The sequence below is a fragment of the Monodelphis domestica genome, chromosome 3 (genome assembly GCF_027887165.1).
Source record: "Monodelphis domestica isolate mMonDom1 chromosome 3, mMonDom1.pri, whole genome shotgun sequence".
Classification (NCBI taxonomy): domain Eukaryota; kingdom Metazoa; phylum Chordata; class Mammalia; order Didelphimorphia; family Didelphidae; genus Monodelphis; species Monodelphis domestica.
Window position 1 is genome coordinate 314,932,842 of NC_077229.1, and position 8,870 is coordinate 314,941,711.

Below are 8,870 nucleotides of genomic sequence, written 5' to 3' on the forward strand. Positions count from 1 at the left end.
CAGTGCCCGAAGTTTATGTCTAAATTCATCACGGCTGCTGGATAAATTGTCATGTCTGCTAATTGTAAACCTTGAAATTTCTTAGACTTGTGAATGTTGGAAATTTCACCATTGGAAAGTTTCATACTTGGAAAAATTTCCTACTGGTAGTAAGAACTCTATTGGAATGTGAACCCCCTTGACATGGGAGGATCCTTCTCCTCCCTACTTGGGACTGCTTTAGGACAGAAACCTTTTGCTGAACAATGGAAAGGGCTTTGACCTATGCCTAAGCATAGAACAGGAAGTTCTTTGAGTCATGATTGATTTTAGAATTGATACAATAGAGATACTTGGAATGACAGAACCAGGTCTTGGAACTTACAATCTCCACCCTACTCAGTCTAACATGATTTAGGAAGGGCTGCAGCATAGATACCTACCACAGACATGTGCAAAGGAAACAGACCTCTGGGCACTCCTGGGTTAAGCTAGAGCCACCATTGGTACAGGGGAGACATCGACAGTGATTGGTAGATGTGAGAACTGAGGGGAGGGGACTGCAATGGTTTCCTTAAAGATAGCGGGGTCTGAGGAGAGAAGTAGGGGAGTTTTTTTGCTCTGGAAGTGCCAGAGGTTTTGCTCTGAGCGAGGTGGCTCTGAAGGAGGACTGAGGAGGTTGCTCTGTGGGAGGACCAGGAGAGAAGGCTGGCTTTGAAGGAGGAGAATTCTCTGGAAACATTTCTTGAAAGGAGGCTCTCTTGAAGGGGGAGCCTGAGGTTGGCATGAGAAGCCTTACCTAGAGAGATCTTGGGTGAGTGATAAAACCAACTGACTGATTTATTCATTCTTATTCCTTTTTTACTTTCTCTCTTTTTCTATTGATTAATCAGTGTATTATAAATTAAATTTCTCTATAAAACCCAGTTGGCTTGGGCATATTCATAAATTGGGAATATATTCCCTGGCGACCATTTTATATTTATATAAACCCAAGACACAGTAGAAAACATATTTCAGCGGTCATAATTGATATATATATATATTTCCCTTGCTCCCAAACATTTTAATTATCACATACTGCTAGTCTAGATCCCTGTGTTACTCCCAAAAGGCATCCCCCCTTACTCCTTAAGGTGTGCCAAATGAAAAGCCCAAACAATGAGATGCTAGGATACATGGACTCATGTCCTCTCTAAACCCTTTGCCTAAAATGGATAAGAACAAATACAGAGGTCAAGGTGTTAAGTCCATATTTTTTATGGGTCCAAAGATTTTCCAGGTGCAGTGCTCTCTTTCATCAAATACTGTCAGACAAAGAGTCCAGACATAAGTAGATCAGCCAAGAGAACAACATAACAAAGGCTAAATAAGGCCATTTTGAAGAACCCCAGAGTTCTGTCTACCCAGTGAAAAGAGAAAGATTCTTCTAAACTCTAGGTTTAGTGGAGGGGAACCAGTTACCAAATATTTATTCCTGCTAAAGTCTCTCTAGGGTAATTCCAATACATTTATCGGGGCTGTGCCAGAAGCAGGTTCCCCAGCCTCTCCCATGTGGGGAGTTTGTATCAGTGGAGCATACTGCTATGCTCTGTGATGTGTTGGTTGTCCCACTGCTCACAATATTAATAAACTAGTTTGAAGGTAGGAGTGTTAATGACTAAAGGAATCAGTCAGAAAATTCCTCTTGAAAACATTTGAGTTTCAAGGAAACCAGGGGGGTTATAAGGAGCAGAGGTGAAGTAATAACTCAAAGTGAGAAAGGTTTGGAAGGAAAGTGGGTGAGGGATAGACAGAGTCCATACAAAGGTACAGGAGTGGGAAATGGACTGTTGACTACATACAATAGCAAGTAGGCCATTTTTGTTAGATTATAGAGAAAAGGAGAAAGGGAAATATATAATCATCCTGGAAAGAGAATCTGAAGGGGGTAGCTAGGTGGCTCAGTGGATCAAAAGCCAAGCCTATAGACACGAGGTCTTGGGTTCGATTTTGGCTTTAGAAATTTCCTAGCTCTCTGACTCTGGGCAAATCACTTAACCTCCATTGCCTAGCCTTTACTGCTTTTCTGCCTTGGAACTAATACACAGTATTGATTCTAAGACAAAAGGGGAAGGAAGGAAGGAAGGAAGGAAGGAAGGAAGGAAGGAAGGAAGGAAGGAAGGAAGGAAGGAAGGAAGGAAGGAAGGAAGGAAGGAAGGAAGGAAGGAAGGAAGGAAGGAAGGAAGGAAGGAAGGAAGGAAGGAAGGAAGGAAGGAAGGAAAGAAGGAAGGAAGGAAGGAAAGAAGGAAGGAAGGAAGGAAGGAAGGAAGGAAGGAAGGAAGGAAGGAAGGAAGGAAGGAAGGAAGGAAGGAAGGAAATCCCAAATCATAAATTTAGATTAACTTATCCTGATCAATTACTTGGGAACAAATATAACAAATACCAGTCAGATATGCTTGAAAGAGTGCTAGTGTTGATCTCAGAACTTACATTTGAATTTTGGATACAAAGTTCAGTAGTTTTGAGACATGGATGAAAGGTGACGTTCTTCATTTGTAAGATGATAGTTACTTACATTACTTATACCTGTGTTATGAGGAAAGTGCTTTGTGAACCTTAAAGGCCTGTAGAACTGTGAGTGTTATAGGTTAACTAAGAAAAATACTTTATTTATATAAATGTAGTTATAGTTTATACCAACAGTGAGAAGTCTTTTTCAGTCAATACCCTTGTCTTTGTTGAGAACAACTTGAAATTATGTGAATATCTCAGGCTTTGATTATATGATCATTAGAATTGCTTCCAGTGCTACCGTTCTATTCTTTCTTTATTTATTTCTTACTGACTCTTCACAATCTGACTTCTAACTCTATCATTCAGTCAAAATTTGTTCTGTGTTCTGTCTAGAGTTTCTAACAATCTCTTAGTTGGTTCAGCCTTCATCCTTTTTGATCTTTCTGTAGCTCTTGAAAATATCAGCCATTCTTTTTTTAATACTCTCTTCCTTGTAGGTTTTTGGGACATTACACTCTCATGGTTCTCCTCCTACCTATCTGACTATTCCTTCTTAGACACCCTTAAAACACAGATGTCCCAAAGAGGATCTGCCTTGGACCTTTCCTCTTCTTCCTCCATAATATTTCACTTGGTAATCTCATTGTTTCCCATAGTTCCCACAGAGATTCAATTATTATCTCTAAGCTGATGATTTTCAAATCTACTTCACTATCCTTCAACTCACTGTTGACTTCCAGTATCACATTTCCAACTACCTAGGGATATCTTAAATTGGATGTGTCCTAAATATCTTAAACTCAATATATCCAAAACTGAATTCATTATCTATCACTCCAAATACTTTTCTACTCATTTCCCAATTCCTGCCCAGGGTACCACCATTATCCTAACCATTCAATCTTGAAACCAGGGTATCATCGTTTACTCTTCAAATTCTCTTAGCCAATATCCAATATATTACCAAGGCTTTTTAATTTTCCCTTAATGGCATCTTTTATATTTTTATATTTATATTTTTTAACCTTTAACACTATCACCATCCTGATGCAGGCTTTCATTACCCCGTGCCCAAACTATTGAAATAACCTTTTGTTTGGTCTCTTTGCCTCATCTTCCCCAGTTCTAATCCATCCTCTACTTAGCTGCCAAAGTCATGTTCCTAAAGTTTAAATCTGACCATGTCTCTAAACTTCCTATTATCTCTAGGATAAAATATAAAATCCTCTTTTTGGTTTTCCAAGTCTATTATAACTGTATCACACACCCACACAAACATACACACCAACCTACCCACTCCTCCACACACCTACGCACAAATACACACACAGATACCCATTCTTCTTATAACTTCTCCTCCTAATACCCCATACCTGAAGATCCAATAACACAGAACACTGTCTTCCTTGCTATTCCTCAAATAAAACTTCATCTTCCTCTTTTGGATATCTCATTGTTTTTTTCCATGCCTGGAATATTCTCCCTCCTCATCTCCACCACCTGAATTTCTGTAATCTTGAACAAAAAGCCTTTTCCTGTCCCTCTTGTTTCGAGTGCCTTTTGTCTTCTGATTATCTTTAAGTCATCCTGTCTGTGGTATATTTGTCTCTCCTTTAGATTTGTGAGCTCCTTAAGAGGAAGGACTATCTTTTCTTTGTTTATATCCTTCCTCCTTAGTGTAATATCTGGCACATACTACATCCTCAATGAATGTTTATTTACTAATTGACTGAGTGAGTAAATTTTAGCCGAACCTAATGGAAAGAGGGCTGGCCTCAATATTGGGAAAACCAGAGTTTGTTTGTTTTCTTACTTCTGACATATATTAGATATATGACCATGGACTATCACTACTCCTGGCAGTTCTCTAAAGCTACAAACTAGAGATGAGTTGCAACTTGTGCTGTGTGAAGATTAAATTAACTCCCCCTGCCCATTTTTATATTTAATCACTAAAAGTGTAAATACCCCATTCACAATTGAGTGTGGGAGGTCTACAACCCACGTGTGCCATAGTGGATGACAAATCAGAATTGACTGACTGCCCCCTGAGCAGTCCTAAGCAAAGCTTTAGACTATGATTTGTCCACATAAAGTAGAGGAAGGCACAGGAAGTGACGAAAAGAAGCGTCTTTAAAAGGAGTTACAACTTTCTGTGAGAGAGAGTTCTTCTTGCTTGAGACTTCTGAATACTCTCATTCTTCAGAGTTCTGAGTTCAAGTTGGAGGCTGATGAAGAATCTGCTGACTAGACCTGAGACCTTAGACTTGGAGATACTGTCCTTGAATCTCTCCCTTTGGACTGACACGTGGTGAACGAAAATAGCTAACTCCTTTCCTGGATTTTCTGAAGAGACTAACCTCAGGAGAGACTTATCCTCTTGAGAGAGACTCCCTGATCCCCAGATCCTCTGCTATAAGGACCGAGGCCTCTCTGGCTAAGGACTAAACTCACCTGCCTGTTTTTGAGCCAGGCAAAATACTTAGTGTTTAGGCTATATATCTAACCCTATCCTCCCTCTCATTTTCCTACTTTCACTCTTTCTGTATTTTGTAAATAAATTGATAAATAAATCTCTTGGAATTAATTAAAATTCCTAGCAACCTTATTCTTAAATAATCCAGTCCAACCTTTTATAAAAACTCCTCAAATTTTCTACCCCTTTACAGTTGATAGAGAGGATTTCCCTATTAGACTCTCCAAAATATGCCCTCTCTTTTATTTTCAGCTTTTCACTAATTATATTAGAATCTTAGTGAATCCAACTAAAACCACATTTGCTTTCTAGGCAGTTGTCTTTTCTTGGATTTCTATGGTGACAAAATCCTAGTCAGTATGGGAAATTCCATTTTTTAAAATCAGTTAAAAATCATTATCTACCATCTTGCGGGCAGAACTTGTTCATCTGGCTGCTATGTGCTGTTTCTAACCCATTGTTTCAGCATCAGGGAGATTGAATCATATACACCCTGAGTACAACACTATGGGGGTACACAGGACATTCACAGATTGACTTGCCAATAGTAGACTTGCTACAGTTCTAAGCCAATGACATCATTTATTAGGGAGATAAATGAGCGTAATTAAGCATCATGGCTATAAGTGGTGAAACTTTTTGGAATTAGTGTGCTATTAAGATGACTGAGTGCCCAGCTCTGCCTAGCCAAGTTATGTTATTTAATCTCTCTCCTCTGTTTGGTGGAGTGACCTCTGGTGGCCCTCCTCAAAGTGTATGATGTTTCCATTGGTTATATATAACCCTCAGTGTAAAATGGCAACCAGGCTGATTGATGACCAGTTTATTTGTAAGAGCCATCTTCTGCTAGATTATTTAGTGTTAGGCAGGACAGCTGATAAGCATTACCCTTTAGTTCATGTTTGTTAATCTATTCACTTGAATAACCAGCTCATATGCTGATGGATGATGTCTTCAAGAATAGCAGTTAGCTTTTCTCACATAATATACTAAGGAATGGGTATGGCATGCTTTTTTCTCTGTTATATATCAGGCTTAGGATTTATTCATTTAAAATATGACCAAAATGTTATTATCCAGTTTATTTTTTAATTCTCTGTAATTAACAAAATGACTGTTTCCAATCTCTAAAAAAAAATTTAAGAGAGAAAAGGCCTTGACTGGCATTGATAAATGCCAATAATAAAAATAACAACAACAACAACAACAAAAACATGCTAGAAGACTATAGAATTGGTTTATATTCAAAAGAATTCCCTTCATTTTAACCACCTAAATTTCATGTGGTTTGACAAGCAGCTACATTTTCTTTTTTCATTAGGAGATGGTCTACCAGTCACCACTGATTTAACAACAAACATTTTTTAAGTATATGCTTGGCACAATTCCTAGTGTGGCAGTGTCCTTTATTATTAGAAACCATACCAATAGAAGGCAAGTTCTGGCATGTTCTACCAAATTGGAAAAACTTTGCAAATGGGCCAGTTCAGGTACTATGTATATTTATGGCTGCAGTGTGTAGTCAAGAGAAATGTCCAATAGCAGAGGAAACTCTGAGATTTAAAGAAGATGGACCCAAGAGAGGCAGATGGAATATTCGGGAAGCCGGCGGGGGAAGGGCGAATTGAGAATTCCATGGAAAATTCAAAAAGCTGAAACTGTTGGTCAAAGCTGGTTCTGGTCACTCTTTCTTACCAAAGACTCTGACAAGAGCTAGGGAGGGGAGTTGCTCGTCTAATACCCCTTCTACCTGGCTGAGCTGAAGAAAGTTCTTGCCCACTAAAGACACCTGCTGATTTAAAAGTAACTTACGGCTCGCAAGCACCTCGCGTGATGGCGCTCCCAGGTCAGTGGCTGCTGTTTCTTTGCTTCTTCTGGATCGCGGTCCGAAATGAGGTTTATGAAGTACCTGCGACAGGCCATGTTGGCCATCCCGGGCCCAGTCCCAGGTCCCAGCCCAAACCCGGATTCTGGTGCTGGCTCCGAACGCAGCGTTCAGGGCCAATGGATTTCTATTCACGCTTCTCCCTATTCCCGCTCTCCATGAAGCAGTTTCTGGACTTTGGATCTGTGAATGCATTTGCAAAGACCTCATTTATGTTTTTGCAGCAAGAGTTGCCAGTGCAATTGGCAAACATAATGAAAGAAATGTCTTCTTCCAGGTAATCTTCTAAGAACACCTTCAGTTCAGCTGGAACAGAGCTGGTATATTCAGAGCCTACAAGAACTCCTTTATTTTAAAAATAAAAGTGCTGAAGATGCTAAAGCTGTTTATGACTTTACAGATACTGTGATAAGAATCTGAAATCTACATAATGATGTCATTCCTACCATGGCTCAGGGTGTGATTGAATACAAGGAAAGCTTTGGTGTGGATCCAGTGACCAGCCAGAACATTCAATATTTTTTGGATGGTTTTTACATGAGTTGCATTTCAATCAGTCTTACTATTTGGTGGAAAAGGAAAAGGAAGTTCAACTCATGGAAAACACATTGGAAGCATTAATCCAAACTGTAATGTTGTGGAAGTTATTAAAGATGGCTATGAAAATGCAAAGCATCTTTGTGATTTGTATTATGTTAATTATCCAGAACTAGAACTTGAAGAATTAAATGCAAAATCACCAGCACAACCAATACAAGTGGTTTATGTACCATCACCTCTCTATCACATGGTGTTTGAACGTTCCAAGAATGCAATGAGAGCAACTATGGAACACTATGCTGACAAAGGTGTTTACCTGCCTATTCAGGGTCATGTAACACTGGGTAATGAGGACTTGACTGTGAAGATGAGTGATCGTGGAGATGGTGTTCCTTTGAGGAAAATTGATAGACTTTGCAACTACATGTATTCAACTGTACCCCAACCTCCTGTTAAGACATCTCGAGCTGTGCCCCTGGTGTGTAGTCAATCTCATAATACTGAAATTCTCACTTCCTTCAACAAATCATTCAACCTGAACTTAGAGATCCTCTACTGTCTAGATTGCTCTTATCTACACAGTCCAGGTTATCATTGTACTTAAACTATAGTGACTAGAACTGAACATTGTACTTCAGATGAGATCTGGGGAGAACAGTAAATAGGGACCCTTATTTCTAAAAGCTTTGCCTATTGTAATGCAACTCAAGATGACATTAGCCTTGTATGGTGGCTCAAAAAAAGCTAAGTGAAAGACTTAGATGATTGGTATCTTAGATGATTGGTAATTGAGCTATAGATTTTTTAATCATGATAACTCATAAAGATATTCTGTGAAGGCATTGAAGTTATCTGCATTGGTTGAAGGAATGCACCCAGTGATGATGTCATGTACCTTTTAAATTATTAGAATATGTTCATGGTACTGTGCTCAAGTAGGTAAACATGAATTGATGAAGTCCTTGGGCTCACAGACTTCTATTAAAAGCTAAAAGTAGGAGTCATGACTGCCAAATAATCAAAGAGTCATCCGTGGTAAAACCTGCTAAAAAGTCCAGATTTAGGAAAGGTGGGGTTCTATTCAGTTTTTCTACTTGTTTAATGATTTGAATCAAATTCTCTAAACTTTATCTTATTGACCTATGCCAGTATTATTTTCAAATTTGGAAAAGTCTAGGTCAGATTGTTCTATGATTAAGTGTGTTCTCAAATAAATGATTTGCAATCCTGAAAAAAAAAACAACTAACAAACCATTTTTCTGAAGAGACTTTGTGACCAAAGTCTTTAACAGTTGATAGGGAAAAGATATTAGGGACCTTCCATCTTTTTCCTCTACTTCTCTCTCTCCCTATCTTCCTTTTCCAAGAAATAAATTAGATATTTTAGTCTACAGAAGACTGTCTCTAAGTTTTGTAATAGGAGGGAGAATTTCAAAGTCAAAGAAGAAAGTTGGGAGGGGTTGACTCACCTTCTGGGCAGGTCAAGACTCCATT

General features: G+C 38.9%; 1 pseudogene; it reads left to right on the forward strand.

Moving 5' to 3' along the window:
* The first annotated feature begins 6,617 nt into the window (after positions 1-6,617).
* Positions 6,618-7,996, forward strand: LOC100619661 (pyruvate dehydrogenase (acetyl-transferring) kinase isozyme 1, mitochondrial-like; annotated as a pseudogene).
* The last annotated feature ends 874 nt before the right edge of the window (positions 7,997-8,870 follow it).